The following is a 17,778-nucleotide window of genomic DNA, read 5'->3' as shown; positions in this document are numbered from 1 at the left end:
CTGACTAGGCAGGGGCCCCCATACCCCTCCTGGACACTGAAAGGACATTTTTGAAGTGTCTACTCTGTATTCAGGCACTGCTCTAGGTACTGAAGACACAGAGATGGCCTGAGGTTTATAAATTCAAGTCTCCTGTAATTTTTCCCAGTTCTAGCATTTTCTAGAGGCTTGCTCCTCCAAGTGGTTGTGAAAAGTGGTTAGAAATGCAATCTCCCAGATCTACTCAGGACCTCCAGAATAGGAGTATGCATTCAGCAAGATCTCCAGGGAAGTCTGTGTGTGCTCATGAAGGCCAAGATGTTTAATGACACCCAAAGCTGGGCTTCAAGATATGAAAGGCCCCATCACGCTATGCAAATTTCTTAGCTAATGTGTGCAGACATGTATTCCTTCCTTCTATCTAGCCTGACCCTATGGGCACATCCATCCTGCTGTTCTGTATGTACCTGTTTACAAGAGTAAGAAATACTGAAGCAGCAATATTATGGCATTCAGAGTAGAAATGCTTCCTGTATTGTGTGCTCCATTTCTAGGAACAATACACTAATTAGTCTTGTCCCTGGGTTTCAGTTTTTATGTTCGCTAATGTATAGCTTGCATCTGTAGGTACAGGCCTTTCAGGAGGTCCTGAACTAGCTGGAATGGACTGTCCTCGGGCCACATGGCCTAGGCAAGGGAGAGCATGCCACACTCACAGCATAATCAGGTAAGACATAAAGTTCTGCTGGCTCCAGTAAGTCTAGCAGCAAGGACAATGCCGGGGCAAGAGCTAAAATGTTCTGGTCCGTGGCTCATTTGAATTTGGAGCAGCAGTGCTCACGTGCACAGTGTCTGTGTTGTGGAATCTGTCCTCTCCTGTTTCAGGCCCCACCCCCCACCCAGCCTCTCAGGATAAGATGACACTCCCTTAGCATATCTAGACACCCAGCTGGAACAAGAGTCAGCAGCCCCTAAAGACCCCAAGGCCCTCACCAACACCTATGCAGAGTGACCCAGCAAGACCTCCCTAGCAGATGCCCACCTCAGGACAGCAATGGACAACTGGAGCATAGCAAAAGTGATTCAGATTTTGTGGCTCTCCATACACTGCCCCTACTTAAAATCGCCTGAGGAAGAAAAGGCAGCCACGTACTGATTGGCCTTCACTCAGTAGACCAGACTCAAAGAGGCTTCAGCAATTAGGCATAAAACCAGGGACAAATTAAATGTTAACTTTCTAAAATTCTAATTGTATCAAACTCTCAGAACAGTGATACAAACCTTCCCTTGCTCAGAACAGTGAGACAAACCTTCCCAGTTCTATACAATTACTCAAAGAATTAATAAAGGTTCTTGCTTTAAAATCTCCCAAGATGGTCCATTAGGGAGAAAGCAAGCTAAAAAAGAAATGTCTTCCAGCAAGTTTATGCAACAAAACCAAACTACTCCAAATAATTTAAGGTTAGGGCTGACAATGCATAAATGCTCAATGCATAAAGGTGCTTGCCGTCAAGAAAGCCTGGATTTGAGGCCCAGAACCCACACAGCAGGAGGAGAGTCCCCTAATCTCCACATGCACACCTTGCTCCCCACACACTAAATAAATCTATAGATTTGTGGAAGAATTGTTGTTCAACTGAAATTATAAGTTCTCACTTATACACACACAACTGCATAAAAACAACTCCACAGACTTGCTTCTCAAGTCCTAACAATGTCGGCAATATTTCTAACTTGTGCATGCATCTCTTAAAAGACTGTAAGCTAAGTACTCTGAATCCTTACAGAAAATTCATTCTGATGGAGAAGCAAGGTTCCTGTAAGGAACAAGGACAGATATTTGTACATTGTTTCAAAGAGCCAGGGGTTTAGTTTTCTAATGTCACGATGTCCTTGTTCCAGAGATTCAATTCCCTTGATTTGCAATTGTTTTAAGGATGATATACACAGACTTGATATTTATTCACTAAGCCAAAAAGAAAAATTCAAACACTTAAGTAAAACTCCTTTCGACCTTTTCAAGAACTATTTAATGGCATGATTGCTGTTGCTGTTAGATTTTCAGAACTCTGTGCAATTTGAATCCATCAGCCTTGACAACCCAAAAATTAACTTTCTATGAGTATCTTTCTCCTGTTCGTCCCATAATCCTTACCTCTGAAAAACAAGGTTAACCTTTCAAATAGGTTCTTCTTCAAACTCCACTGAATAAAATGAACTCAAGGAAGTCAAAGCACTTCAATTAACAAATGTATAGCCTATTTCTAGGGAGCACTCACTAGTTCTGACCGGGCCACCTCTGAAAGGCAGCTGAAGGCAGAGGTGCCTCCTTTACACACTCAGTGCACACTGGAAAATTCAAGGCTTGCCCTGCAACCTTTTTACCCTCTCAGGAGTCATCACAGAGAAGAATGTCCACCTCAGACAGAAACTTTAATCACAGAAACTTATGCTAGCCTGCTTTCTTCAGGAAAACTAGTCTAAGTTTTCAACTACTTCTTGTCCCCTCATACCTCAGTGGCCCTGAGAGTCTCGGTTCCAGTGGTAGATTTATGCAAGGTATGTACAGGCCTAGCAATGTTCTGCAAGCTACACCAGGGTCTTAATTTTTTTAATGAAATGGACTAAAAAATACACTATCTAGCACAATGGTAAATCCCTCACTTGCTTAAGCCCTGAATTCAAGCCCTAGCGACACACACGCACACACACGCGCGCGCGCACACACACACACACACACACACACACAGTACATCATGGGTAAGGAGTAGCTCCAACCAACTTTCATTTCAATCTATCCTATGTTGTATGCTTGGTCACAATGCAAATTTAGCCCTTGTTATAATATGCAAAGAATTTTGAAGATCACTGCCCTAGGGAACACCAGTATGTAGGTACCAACAGCCCAGAAAAAGGCCATCCCAAGAACAGGCTTCTAGAACCTCAACCCATCACAGATCTGCACCAGCAGGCTCTAACTCCCCTGTTTCATATTCAATAGGACAGGACAGACATGGACACGGGCACCAGGATGGGAGGAATGGTGCTGGGCACCTTCCCTGATCCAGGAACATTTCCAAGCCAATCTACACTACTGCAGGGGAGAAGCAGCTCCATCTCAGAAAACTACTAACTCAGGAATCAGGATGACAGGCAGCCAGGGTATCTTGTTAGAACTGATGCTCAAAGATGAGAAATTCCCAGCAAACCAGGCAGAAATTCTCAACAGTAGTCATTGGCCACAAGTGAGGAGCTGCAATTTGATAAGGGCCTGTGACAGCACTAAACTACCAAATCTAGCTAAAACACTGGATGCCCATATTCTGATTGCCACAAAACTGGATTATTCCAAACACTAAAATGATGAGGTCTCCTCGTTCAGAGTATGATTTGTACCCAAGTACAAAATGTAGTACATACCAAATAAACCCCAATCTGAGACATCAGGACAGGAGAATAATAGAAATTTAAAATAGCTCACTGCCCTATCCAAATGCCAAATATTACTGCTTACCTCAAAGACATTCTTCCTTTACATAGAATTTACTAATTATAAAACTATTCAGTAAATATTTGTTGAGCAGTATTTTAGGCTCTATAAGCACAGCAGCAAGCAAGGTAGTGTTACTTATCTATTATTTTGGTACTAGAGATACAACCCAGGGCCTCTCAAATGCTAGTAAGCACACACTCCAACCACTGAGATGCACAGCCCCTAAAGTCCAATTCTAACAGTCTTTTCTTTCTGTTCAAATGCATAGTTTATTAAGGTAACCTAAAATATGGGAAAATAAGTGGGTTTTTTTCATTTTTAACATCAAAGATTTTTCCATATATCAAATATTCTTGAAAGATACCATTTTTATCGGCTACATAATATTCTAAACAGGAGATAGTATCATACCTCACCAATAGACACTCCAAAGGATTACCACAAGGCATTTCTACAAATACTCTAGAGACACAGAACAATGTTAGATCTAGACTTAGGGGCTTAAGAAAAGAGGGAAATACAGTCTTACCAATCTCAGAGACCCCAATATGGCCTTCCACAGTGATAGTCACATGCATGTTGGCATCCAAGTCTAATCTGTGAATCTACCTTTATAAGCCCCACTCCCTCTTTGATCGAAGAGAACATTGTCCCTGCAGAACAATAAGTTTTCATTTCAGTTTCCCTTCTTTTCAGGAAAGGAAATGTTTGCACTTCAAAAGGCTTCTTTGAAGACTGGCCCTCTGGTGCTAGTCTGGCCAGGTTAGAAGCTACTGGGCTCAGCAGGGTGCTCAAACTCTGGGCTGCTGCCCACCAGAGTCACTGTCAAGGCCAGCTCCTTCAAGGAGAGGGTCTGGGGCAGGAGAAAAACAAACAAACACATGGAAAAATACTTGAAGCTTTGATCTGATCCTCAGAGGTTCCTTTTCACACACAGCATACGCTGACATCTTGGGGAAACTGAGGCACGGATTTTGTTTGGGGGGCAGAGGACAATGAAATGCACACAGAAAAAATTATTCCAGACTCACTTAGTAAAACCCCATTCCAGGTCAGGGCACCAGGGAACCCTGTCAGTAACCACTGGTGATAGAAGAGGACGGCGTGAAGAAATACACAGGGAGACCGGAACTTCACAGCACACACTGGCTTTGAGACGTTTTGGAATTCAGGTTTAAGTTTGAGAGCCCGGCAGAGCAAGCTTCAGCTTAGAATTTTGACTTTTATTTCTCCAGTGGTCATCTAAAAGAGGCAAGGGGGTCACCCAAAGGCAACCATATGCACAGCCAAGGCATAACCCACAAGAGGCCAAGGCTGTGGCCCTCAGCCAGGAGGCATACAAAGTACCATTAATCTCTGCCAGGTCTAGAAAGCAAGGGGCACAGCGCAGACAAGAGAGGGCCTGCAACACTGCAAGTCTCAGACAAGTTCTAGATATTTACTAATGATCTCTGTCCTTCCCTACCCTGAGGATATACATGCATGACAAAAGCACCATCAAAGGTGGTTAAGTCAGCCCTCACCAGCGGGCAGCCACCCAACGGGTGGGCGAAGACATGAAAGACAGCCTGAGGACTGGGCAACATGAGATTTCTGCAGGAGTGGTGGGGGTGCTGGGGCCACAGGTCTGGGTGGCCAGGTCAACTGGAGACGAAGAAGTCTTCCAACCTCCTTTCTTACAAGTTTGGTGAGCCCCAAGCCTTTGTGTGGGAATCCTGGAGAGGGTCCACCTCCCCCTTCCTCCTTAACTGCAGTGCCCAACTGTTTCACCGGCCTTACATACAGAAACAGGTTTTCTTAAAGGACCCTAGGAGGCAGAAAATTAAACTAGAATTCTTCTGGAAGCCCACCCTGAACTACCCATAAGATTTAGAGGATGCTGTGTGGCCAGTTCAAAGCTGAGCGTGGACTCTGATTTGGACAGTGACAGCACTCCATCAATGCTCTTTCCTGAGTTTGATATCATAGCGAGAGGCCTAGTGGCACAGCACTCGCCTACCATGCATGAGGTCCTGGGCTCATCCCCAGCAAAGCAAGAAAAGGAATTAAATAAATAAAAGGAGTAAAAACAAACAAAAAAACACAGCAAAAAGAACACACCATGGCTACACAAGAGGCCATCCATGATCTTAGGAAAGATACTTTGAAATATGAGGGGCAAACATTGGGGTGGGCATGTGGGAGGGTGTGCACGTGTGGAGAGAAAGGAGAAGTACAAAACGCAAACAGCTGGTGGACTGGAATGAAGGACACCCAGGAGTTCCCCAGACTCTTACAGTTATGAACTTTGAAATGTTACACCCCAAAATGTGAAGGAGAAAAGGAGAAAAGACTGGAAGATGCGAAAGAGTTTTCCTAACCTGCCCAGTCAATATGCCTTCCCAGAGGCCCCAAGTGCACCCAGGGTCTGCAACCAAGGCTCCAGCTTCCTGAGCCCCACTCATGCCATCATGCTAGGTGGAGGTAGCCCTGGGTACCATGACATGCTGTGACCCAGGAGCTGCTCTGAGAGGTAGGAGGGGGAACATTGCTGCAGACCCTGGTTGCCAGCTCCCGCTCCAGGCTTTCTGGGGGCATCGAAGACCTCTAAGAAAGCAGACGCTTCCCATTGTACCACATGATAGAAACCAGCAAAGGAAAGATGAGAGTGGCGAAGGGGTGAGGAGTAGAGCTGCCCCTAATCTCAAGAAGAATGGAGGGTAGTCTGTTCCCATAGGACCCCCTGCGAAGAGCTCTCCTCCCTGTGCAGGGATGACTGGGTGGGATAAAGCACACTGGCACCCCTGGGGTCTGGGGCAGGAAGTACTTTATCCAACCAGACACTGGTGACGTGAATGGCCAAATACTGACCTAAAAGAAATGCAGCCCAGCCTCTGCCACACATGCTGGCTCCAGTTCTGGCCCTGAGCGCAACACAGCTGCCTCGGGAACTTTACTTCCAGCTGTGCCAGGAAGATCTGCATACATAGGCCAGAGAGAAATCAGGGTGGGAGAGGGTGGGCAGCATGCTGCTCAATGATGGGGTGGCCCTTTGAACACCACCCAATTTACTTAGAAACAAAGAGGGTCCTGGCCATGCCTCCACGTAAACCCAGCATGCCCCACACATCCTGAGGCCAGAGCCCAGGCATGGCTAATGCCCACAGCCTTGCTGCACCTGGGGGTTAGTATGAAGCCAGGGACCTGGGTTCAAATCTCCCTTCTGCCACTTGTAACCTTTCCATGTGCCCATGGGCAACCTGTTTCCACTTCCATCAGTCAGAACAGCAGTACCAGCCCCACTGGGAAAAAAGCTGTTTGCGGTTATTGGTCCTACTCAACCCCAAAGCCACTCTTTTCCCTCTTACTGTGGTTTAGAATGTGGCTGATGGAACCAGACAAACATGAGAAGATACAGACAGGACACTTCTAGGCTAACAGATCTACTCAAGCTACTCAGAGGGAGATGAGTCACATAGGGAGGGAACACCATCATCCTGTAGTCTTCTCTTCTCACTGCTGCCCCTACCCCACATGCCCATCCCTCTTACTCCATATAGGGATATTATCACCTCACAGAAGGGATGCAAACAGATGATCCTGAATTCTGGATGTTACCTTTCCTCCAACCAAGACCTTAAAGGAAATTTGAGTAAAATGCTGAGAATTAAGAAGTCAGTATGGCCAGGCATGGTGGCGCATGCCTTTAATTCCAGCACTCAAAAGGCAGAGGCAGGCAGATCTCTGTGAATTCAAGGCCAGCTGGTCTACATAGTGAGTACCAGGCCAGCTGAGGCTACAGGGAGACCCCGTCTCAAAATGGCCCCCCCCAAAAAAAGTCAGTATGACAAGGGCAGCCCCTCGCTGCAAAAAACAAAAACAAAAACAAAACAAAAAAAAACACTAAGGGGCTTCCCAGAGGTCCTGAGAGAAGTCAAGCCCAAGACTATGGGTCCTTAGGCGTAAAGGACCCTGTTATATACACCCAGGGTTGCACCTGGGTCCTGGAGTGATAGCTTCCAGGGACACCCTGGCAGTCAAAGTCCAAAGCTCCAGAGGCTGTCATTCCCCTGTGCTCCCAGATCCAGGACTGACTAGATGGAACTGGGAACTTGCTAGCTGATACCTCTGAGACCCCGATGCCCGCCCCCCACCAATAGCTTTAAAAATCTCAAGGAAAGAGAACTATATTTTAATATGGTAAAACAGGAGAGCAAGGTCCAGTTGTTATACAATTTTTTTTTCTCCCACACCTAAATCAAACAGCTAAACTTGGTGTATGTCAGAGGCTATGTTAAGATAACATGACTTGGGACTGGAGAGATGGCTCAGCAGTTCAGTTAAGAGCACTGGAGGTTCTTCCAAAGGACCCAGGTTTGGTTCTCAGCATCCACATGGTGGCTAACAACCATCCGTAACTCCAGTTCCAAGGGATCCAATGCCCTCTTCTAACCTCTGCATGCATTGCACATGGTGTACTTACATACATGCAGGCAAAACACACATACACATAAAATAAATAAATAAATCTTTTAAAAAGATAACATGGCCTATCTCAGTCAAATCCCCGTGCTCCTGATTGGAGAATACAAAAAGCTAGTTATAATGCCAGGCACAGTGGCATGCTTCTGTAGCTACTCAGGAGACTAAGGCAGAAGAATTGCTTGAGTCTACAAATTGAGACCAGCCAGGCACTTAGTGAGATCCTGTCTCAAAAAAAGAACCAGCTATAGAAAGCCAACTGTTAGGAAGGCACCATGGAAGAGCATTTATACACATAGCTATAGGGAATACCTCAGAAAAGGTTATTACTCTAGTGAAGCCCATTCTAGCATTCAGTCCTTCCTTTGGATAAAGACACAACATCTCCTTTGAATGCATCTTTAAAAAAAATTATTTATTATTTTTATTTTATGTGTATGCGTGTATTGCCTGCATGTAGGTAAGCGCACCCGTGTCATGCAATGCCCGTATTGGTCAGAAGAGGCTGTCAGATCTCCTGGGACTGGAGTTACAGTTGTTAGCTGCCATGTGGGCACTGGGATTTGAACCCGGGTCTTCTGCAAGAACAACTAGTGTTCTTAACCACTGAGCCATCTCTCCAGCCCCCTGAATGCATAGTAAACCCAGATTAGCCATATCCCAAAGAGGCAATACCTAGAGTCACCACTACTAGAAGGCCTCTACAGTGCAGAACTTGGACCTGCTACTAAACACAGGGAAACCATTTGCTTCTTCTTATGGTCAAGAACCTTATCTGATGGTATGTATGTCCTCTGTCCTGGAGGAAGGGAATCTAGTTTGTCAACTTGGCACACCTGGGAAAAAGGACCCTCCAATTAAAGGTTCCTAAATTGCCTCCATCAGATTGACCCATGGGCATGTCTGTGAGGCATTTTCTTGATTGCTAATTGGTAGATGAGGACCCAGCCCCACTGTGGGTGGTAACATCCCTAGGCAGGTGGACCTAAGCTATGAAAGAAACATATGTGAACCCGAGAGCAAGCCACTAAGCAGCATTCCACCAGTGCCTTCAGCTTCAAGCTCGTGCCTTGGCTTCCCTCTATGACAGACTATAGCCTCTAAATTGAAATAAACCCTTTCCTCCCCAAGTTACTTTTGATCATGGTGTTTTATCACAGCACCAGAAAGCAAACTAAAGCACTTTGGGAAGAAGAGGGAAAGGCAAGAAAATGAAACTGCCCATCCCCCCACCCCTGCACCCAAGGACAAGAAGGGGAGAGACAGTGTTAAAAGATGCAGCCCTACCTTAGAGATGAGATAGTCTCTCATCCCTATAGAAATGTACTGTTGCAGCCTTTAAAAGTGTTCCCTCTCTGAGTGAGATTTCTAGTTGCTGTTATTAAAAATGTGAAAAGTTAAGATTTCAAGAAAGAAATGGCAATGCATGGATTTGATGTTGGTCACTCAAGGAACACTAAGGACTTCAGCTTCCCAGCTGCACTATTAGAGGCTAAGGACCAGCTCCACCAATCAACAAGTGTATACAGTTCGGGAAGGAGTCCAGAAGTCTCGGGTGTCACCTCCCTGTGCTCTTAACTGGCCATTCTGAAGCTGTGAAGGGTGGGGCCTTTCCTTAGTCACTGTCTGCTCCTGGGTTGTTGGCAAGATCACAGACTGCACCATCTGCAGGTCCCCACTGTACATGACAGCCACCACAGGGGGAAAGCACAAAGCAAGCCTCTGGGTGTGGCAGGAGGGATGACCCTCCCAATGTCCAGACATGTCTTCCCAGGAGCCTGTTTCTGGGATGGCCGAATCCTGATCTACATGGATCCAGAGGGAAGCAGCACCCCACTGAGCCAGTGCTCCGGGGAGTCAAGCTGTGAGAGAGAAATGGGTGTACTGAGCAGTCCACAGGTTGCCCTCAACCCCAATCTGTGCTCATCCTGACAAATTCCAGGGGACAAACATTCCAAACCACCCTTGACAATTGGATGAGTGGCTCCGAACAACTTCAGGTGCAATCATTTTTAAGGCTGCTTTGAACTTGGTGGTGGCAGGTATAGATCATGATGGAACAGAAAGAAAAGCAACATAAGTTTACCACAAGATCGAAAACCTGCCACAAAACACACATCTACTCCATCCCTCGGTGGAGGAAGGCTTCCTTGACCTGGGATCTGATGCCATTGGTCCAAGGTCCAGGAGAATGCAAGACATTGAATTCCAGGTTCAGAGGGGCCCCATCCCACAGGGCCACCTCAGACTACCAACTGGAGGAGGCAGGAGAACCAAGGGAGGAGATAAGAGCTTTAGAAGAGGCCCCAGCTTTGGTGTGAGCTAGATAAACCCCAGTGCAGGTAGGTCCAACAGTCCACCCCTGAAGTGCACCAGTGCAGGTAGGTTCAACAGTCCACCCCTGAAGTGCATCTATCACCTGATGGTGAGGGTATCCAAAAAAGTTATTTGTAGTGGCAGGTATGGTAGTACATACCTGTAATCCCACACTCTGGGGGCTGAGGCAGCGGGATCTCAAGTTTGAGGTCAATCTGGTCTACAATAGTAAGACTATGAATGAATAAATAAATAAATAAGTCAAAATAAAATAGTAACTTTGCAAAAGTCCTTCTCCTCTGGGAGCTAAAGAGGTAGCTCAGCAGTTAGGAGAGCTTCTGCTCTTCCAGAGGACTCAAGTTCAGTTCTCCACACCCACATTGGACAGCTTACAACAGCTTCCTAGAACTCCAAGTCCAGGGGATTCAACACCCTCTAGTGGCATACAGGCACAGGCGCACACACACACACACACACACACACACACACACACACACACAAATAAATCTTTTTAAAAAATAAAAATAAGCCGGGCATGATGGCACACACCTTACTCCCAGCACTGGGGAGGCAGAGGCAGGTGGACCTCTGTGAGTTCAAGGCCAGCCTGGTCTACATAGGAACTCCAGACCAGCTGGGCTACAGAAGACCCTGTCTCAAAAAAAGACCAAATAAATAAATAAATAAATTTCTAAAAAGGCCTTTTAATCCAGCTTGCTCTTTAGCCAACCTCCCATCCCCTTAATCACAGCATGGTGCTAGTCCCTCTCACAGAAGTGCTAGCCAGTCCTTCTGAGTCTACAACAAAAATACATCCAGACCCTGGACTAAGAGTGCAGCTCAGTGATACAGCATCACATGCTTAGCATACTGGAGACCCGGGGATGGATCCCAAGCATACACACAACAAATTTTACCCAGGCCTGAGGGGACCAAGTATAAAGAAAACTTCAGGGTCCTAGTCACAGGTCCTCCCTGGAGGAATTGAACCAGGTGAAACATCAACACAGATGATATCTCTAGTCCATGTACCACAAAGGCCTAGGTACCTCCAGGATCAAAGGACATGTCTCTCCACAAGGACTTCTTCCTTCTTCAGACTCTTACCTAAGAGTAATAAGCAATACCCCTAACTCACAAGAAAGGCATCATTTCACCAGGCATAATGCAACAACATACTTACCATTTTTATTGGCCTTGGTAAAAAGAAACAACTTAAACATCAATAAACATAATTACATCAAAAACTGAGAAATGGGGCTAGAGAGAGAGCTCAGCTGTTAAGAGTAACCTCTGCTCTTGTGGAGGACCCTAGTTCAGTTCCTAGCACCCACATGATGACTAACAGTCCATAACTCCAGTTCCAGGGTATCTGATGCCCTCTTCTGGCTTCCTCAGCCATTGCATGACACAGGTGTATTTGCATGCATGCAGGTAAAACATTCATACAAATTTTTTAAAAATGCTTTTTATATTTTATTATTATTTTTATTTTACATGTATGCATGTATTGCCTGGGTGTAGGTAAGTGCACTCGTGTCATGCAATGCCCGAGGAAGACAGACGAGGCTGTAGGATCCCCTGGAACTGGAGTTCTGGACAGTTGTTAGCTGCCATGTGGGTGCTGGGATTCGAACCCGGGTCTTGTGCAAGAACAGTGTTCTTAACCACTGAGCCATCTCTCCAGCCCCAATTAATACTGTTTTAATTGAGTTCTGATAACTCAGCCTGTAAAGAACTTGCCATGCAGAGAAGTGACTCCACAAAATTGTCCTCTGACCACAAATGCACCTGCAAGCAAGCACGAGCGTACCACATACACACAAACACACAAACACACACACACACCATACACACACAATAACAATACATTTTTTAATTTTTTAAAATGAGATCTGAGCTGAAGAATGTAGCACAGTTATGGGAACGTTTGCATAGTACGAAGGAGGCCCAGGTATGGATCCTCAGCACTGCATAAACTGGGCTTGGAGGCACATGCCTGTAATCCAGGCACTTGATGGGGTGGAGAGAGGCAGGAAGACCAGAAGTTCGAGGTCATCCTCTGCAATGTAGAGGCCAGCCTGGCCTACGTGGGACAGAGAGAAAGATCTACCAAATATAATGAACATCTTAGAGCTCAAATCCCAGAGGGAACACTCTTACCTTCAATACCTCTTACAAAAAACCTAAAATCAGTAATTATATGCTAGAGCAGCTGTAAGATTCAGACACAGCCAATGGACATATCTCTCTGATCTCTATCTATTAACCCTTGTCCCATTAAAGGCTCCCTTAACCATGATCTCAAGACGCTAAACCTTTAAAAGCCATTTCAATCCACTGTTGACTTTTCCCTTAAATATCTATTCTGATTGTGTGACTTAAATAAGACCTTTTGTTTTAGTGACAGAAGGGTGTGTTCGGATAAAAATAATAATTTCCACTGAGGCCAACTAAAAATACCAGGGGAATGAATGTATCATGGTTTCCTATTATCCCATCCACACATAAAGGGCAGAAATGTTCAGATAAGCCCCAAGTAAATTATTAATCACAATTAAGGCATTCAGCCAGAAAAAGAAAGTGCATGGTTCTTGTGAAACTTTACTTGAAGAGTACATGTGTAGGAGAAATACACCTGGAGTGGAAATACCAGCTATGTCTTCTAGCACGTGAGAGTACAGCTATGGGTACTGGGAAGTGTAGTTTTTGTTCAGTTTTGTTTTGTTTTGTTTCTCCTGAAGCCACATGTCTGGTTATCCCAAACAGCCTGACGTGGTTCGCACGCCCCCCTGAATAGCGACCGGAGCGAGCAGACCCCGGCACCAGACGATGGGGCTTGTCACGGTGACTGCTGTGACACGCGGGGATGGTGACCCGCCAATGCCCGGGAAGTTTTCTACTACGCAGAGAGGAACATGTGGAGAACAGGTTGTCTACGGAGCCGGAAGAACTTCCTCCCACTCCACACCATCTGGAGGGCGTGAAGAACCCAGTCTTTCCTTCCAGGCCAAATCAGGAAGCCCACCCGAGAAGGAATTCCCCGAAGTAACCCTGGGGACCCGGAGGAGGGTGGGAGAGGGCATCTCAAGGTGACAGCGCGGGACAGCCGCGACCACCCACCCGCCACCTGCCTAGTTGGGGACCACCCTGCGAGAGGCCCGGCGGGTGCCCACGGCAACTGACGACACGGCCCGACCGCGTGGCGGGGCGGGGCGGGGTGCTCCGCACCGCGCCATGTAAGGGAAGGGCTCCCCGGCTGCGGCCGCTCCGGATGCCACCAGGGCCGCCAGCGAAGGTCAGCCGGCCCGCGTCCACCGACCCGCCCGGCCCACCCGCGCGTCCCGGCCCGCTGTGCGATCACGCGGACCGGGCATCCCCGGGGCACCGGGTCGCCAGTGCTCCCCAGCTCGGTGTTGCATCATGCACCACGCCGCGCCTTCAGGGAACCAAAATGGACTCCGTGGAAGCGACAGCCGCAAGGGCGCCCGCCCCGCTAGCATCCCCGCCCGCCCCGCCTCGCCCTTCCTAGTAGGGAGGTCAGCCCCGCGCGAGGGACCCTCGTCCGGGCCACACCGGGGGATCCCCGCCAAGGTGACCCAGGCCCCCGGGAGCTGTCCCGGCACCCACGGGGCTCGGACACTCACCAAGGGGGCGGTGGGATGCGGCCGGAGTGATGGAGGGCAGGATGCGGAGCGGGGACCGCGGATGGAGAGCCGGCTGCCGGTGTGCCGCGCGTCGCTACGAGGCACTGACTCCACTCGCACCTGCCCGCCGAGTGAATGGGGCGCCCGGCGGGCGGGATCCGCGCCGGTTTCATCAGCCGCGCGTTCGGCCCCCGCCCTCGTACGGCCCTCCACAGCCCCGCGGCCACGCCGCCCGGGCGCGTCACCGCCCTGCACCAATGGCAGCGCTGCGCGACGAGGTTGGGCCGCCACGGGGGCGGTGCCCATGTGGGCGGGGCGCAGGCGTCCGCGCTTCAACCTGGGATTCCCCGCGCCCCAGGCACCTCCCCGCGCTTTTGCTGCTGGTGTTTCCGTCCCCGCCCATCTGCGACGGGGCTGCCTCTACTGGTCCCTCGGCATCCCCAGCTGCGCGGGAGCCAGAGGGAGTGACCCCTGAGAGCTGACACCGGAACTCACGATCAGTTTTCCTTCTCCAAACTAGATTTGAGATGTACTTTCAAGAGTTTTTAGGGGATGATTGTAAGTCTTCATTTGTTGTTTGACTATTTTACAGCTGTGCCCTTACTATTGCCAACACCTTAACCACACCAGTTGTAAGAACGGTTCCTAAAGGCTGCAATCTACCTCTGTCCTTTGGCCATCGTACTTTCACACCTGGCCGATAGGCTAGTTGAGGCAGGTCACTTTCGGAGTTACTCTCCCTAAGTTGGCTGAAAGTTTAATACCCAAATCCGTTTTATCTTCTGAGTTCCTTCTCCTTGCTCCAAAAATCAAGAAAGAACCACATCTATAAAGACCCAATAATCTCTGGCATGGGATAAGTAAACAGGTCAGATTAATACTGTTATGTTCCCTCTAGTAGGAAAACAAAAAAGGTGAATGTGTCTGTGGTTTCAAAAGCCCTTGGTCAGTAATGGGATTTCATTGCCAGCCACTGATGACACTCCCTTGGATTTATGTTAAGGATTTTTTCATTTATTCTGCATGGCAATAGCTTCAGAAAAAAAAAAGTTTAATGAACACATAGAACAGGGGTGATATTACAAAAGTATTTTAAACAGGGGCCACCAAACATGCTTTACTTTAAAGCAGTGAATTGATGTGTCAGGCTGACCGATTTAGGTGTAATGCACCAGACTCAAGGTTTCCTGAAAGGTTATTCAATCCCAAGTGGTCAGCCGTAAACATATATACATACAAACACCACTAAATGCACTGAGATGGGGGAACATGATATGGGAAGAGTTGGAGGGAGAGGGAGAGGTGGAAATTATGTAAATACAGTACTAATAATGTATGAAGTCCTCAAAAAATACAAATAAATAATAAGGCAGTGAGTTGAAGTGTCAATCATACAATGATGAAATGATGCCCTCATGTCCTATAAGGAAGTCTCCTAAATCTTTCACACCTCCTTTTCCTGCTGACATCATTGTAAAGAGTGGTTCGACATCATTGTAAAGAGTGGTTCATCATCACAGAGGAAGCCTCATGTCTTTCAAGTCCACTTGCTTTACTTTTGGCACCAACTGAGTATTTAACTCCAAATTCTGCCACCTCTTTACTGAGTGTCTACTGCAAACTATTTCACCTCTGCTTATAAAGCATGTTTTATAATAAAAATTTTTATAAATAAAAATGACAGTAGGTCCTTGTTTTAGACTGAGCTCCTACAGTAGGCACCAACAAAACAAATTAAGCATCAAAATGGAGTCACTAGTGCTAAAACTCCACATCAAGCTGAAACTAATCTGTTTGACTTTTCAAGAAATTAGGGATAGCCAGTTTCAGTTGGCAAGATAACAAAGTTCTCTCTGCCTTAACCCTTATACACACAAAAATAGTAACCAGAAGCAACCAGATGTTAATCAATCAGTTCTTTCTTGTTCATCTCCTTGCCTCTAGAACACAGAGAAAGTAACTTCTAAATAACCAGTCTGCTTTTCCTTTCTTTCCTCTGCTTTCTTTACCTCTTTTCTATCTATAAAACCAACCTCATCTCCAGCTTACTGATGAAACAAATTTTAGTTTGTCGAATGAATTTTGTTTGATTACAGAATCTCAAATAAAACCAATTAAGATCTCGAAATTGTAACGTCATTTCACAGTCTGTGTATGTGATGTGTGTATGCTACGTGTGTGAGTGTAGTTCACACACAGAGGCCAGAGCAAGATGTCAGGTGTCTTCCTCTGTCACTCTGCCTTATTGCCTTGAGACAGGCTCTCTCAGGGAACCTTGTTTTGGCAAGCCTGGCTGACTATGTGAGCTCTTGGAATCTGCTTATCTCTGCCTCCAAATGCTGTTGTTAAAGGCACAAGCAGCCATTGTTAAGTGGGTGTTGGGGATTCAAACTCAAGTCCTCAAGGTCACACTGCAAGCACTTACCCTTTGAGTCATCCCCCAGCCACTCAAAAAGACTACTGTTTCATGTTTGAAATACCATTACAGATTTTTTTAAAAACTCACTTTTGGCATTAAAATAGAATCCTGTAAACCCCAGAATTTGGTGAACATTAAAAAAAAAAATCTAGATTTCACCTAGATAGAACTGTCAGTTCAGGGATTTCTTTTAGTGGGTTTGGCCTTCACACAGACAAGAGGGCGCCCTCAATGACAAGGCCTGTGAAAAAGTGACTTCTCAGCAAAAAGGATCAATTTCAACAGGGAAAACCAGTGCATGCAGAAAATCACTGTGACCGAATGCACACGAAGCAATCTATTCTACACTGGACTCCAGGAAGGTATTCTTCAGTTCAGTCAACACAGGGCCAGCGTTAGATCCCCTAGATTGAAGGCTCTGTCTCCAAGACTGACCCCTTTCTTCAGATGCCAATCAAAGTCCCAGCTCCTTTACCTGGGCTTCTGACAAACCAGCTGTAAACTGGAAAGCCTATACCCCATTCTTCAGTTCAGTTAAGTTGTTCTAGCATCAAAGAATTTAAGGAAACACCTGTGTTACTGATTTATTATAAAGGTTATCATAAGCTGAGCCTGGTAGAACATATGTATAATCTCAGCTGCTGAGGGAGGAGGATCTGAAGTTCAAGACCTACCTGAACAGCAGAGTTAGTTCAAGGTCACCCTCGGCAACTTAGTGAAAACTTGTCTCAAAACAAAAAAAGTAAAAAGATGGCTGGGAATGTAGCTCAGTGGTCGAGCACTTGCCTCAAATGTGTGAGGCCCAAAGTTCAGGTGTGAATACTGCAAATTTATGAATAGAAATTTAAAGGACTATAAATACAGAGGTGTGTGTGGTTAGTCACATGAGAATTGGTGGGCATCTTCCATTTCCTCCTACCGGCACCACTCTCCAGGAATCTTCATGTTCTCAGCCACCAGGAAGTTTCCCAAACACAGCCTTTTTTGAACTGTTATGGAAGCTTCATTATACAGGTTTAATTGATTTGGGGTTTGGGTGATCAACTCAACCTTCAGCCACTCTCTGCCTTAGTAGGTAGAGTGGGACTAAAAAGTCCCAGTCCTTCAGTCCTGACTTGGTCCTGCTGGTGACCAGCCCACATCCTGATGTCACCTCAAGGTACCAACCATCAGTCATCTCGTTAGCTTGCAAAAGACAGTTACCATTTTGAATAGTCAAAGAATTTTGTTGAAAGGGTAAAAAGCAAATATATATATTTTACAATATCAGCCAATCTAATTAAAAATGGGCAAAAGATCTGAACAGATGTATCACCAAAGCAAATACTCATACGTATGTGTCTATTGAGGTATATATATATATAGCCTCTCTTATTAAAAGTCTACATATAGGTACTCGGGAGGCAGAGGCAGGCAGATCTCTGTGAGTTCGAGGCTAGCCTGGTCTCCATAGCGAATCCAGG

General features: G+C 46.5%; 1 protein-coding gene across 2 annotated transcripts in view; it reads right to left on the bottom strand.

Moving 5' to 3' along the window:
- Slc7a1 (solute carrier family 7 member 1) overlaps positions 1–14,073 on the bottom strand; it is an 80,772-nt gene extending 66,699 nt beyond the window's left edge. Inside the window, exon 1 of one of the 2 annotated variants that reach the window (XM_029559651.1) lies at positions 13,897–14,073. The gene's annotated coding sequence lies outside the window, so the exon portion shown is untranslated. The remainder of the gene's footprint in view (positions 1–13,896) is intronic. The other variant, XM_008825048.3, reaches the window with a different exon arrangement.
- Between the last annotated feature and the right edge of the window lie 3,705 nt (positions 14,074–17,778).

Source organism: Nannospalax galili, unplaced genomic scaffold (genome assembly GCF_000622305.1).
Source record: "Nannospalax galili isolate Female #2095 unplaced genomic scaffold, S.galili_v1.0 scaffold768, whole genome shotgun sequence".
In the NCBI taxonomy this organism is placed as follows: Eukaryota; Metazoa; Chordata; class Mammalia; order Rodentia; family Spalacidae; genus Nannospalax; species Nannospalax galili.
The sequence above is the reverse complement of the archived record's forward strand: the minus strand, read 5'-3'. Positions and strand labels throughout refer to the sequence as shown.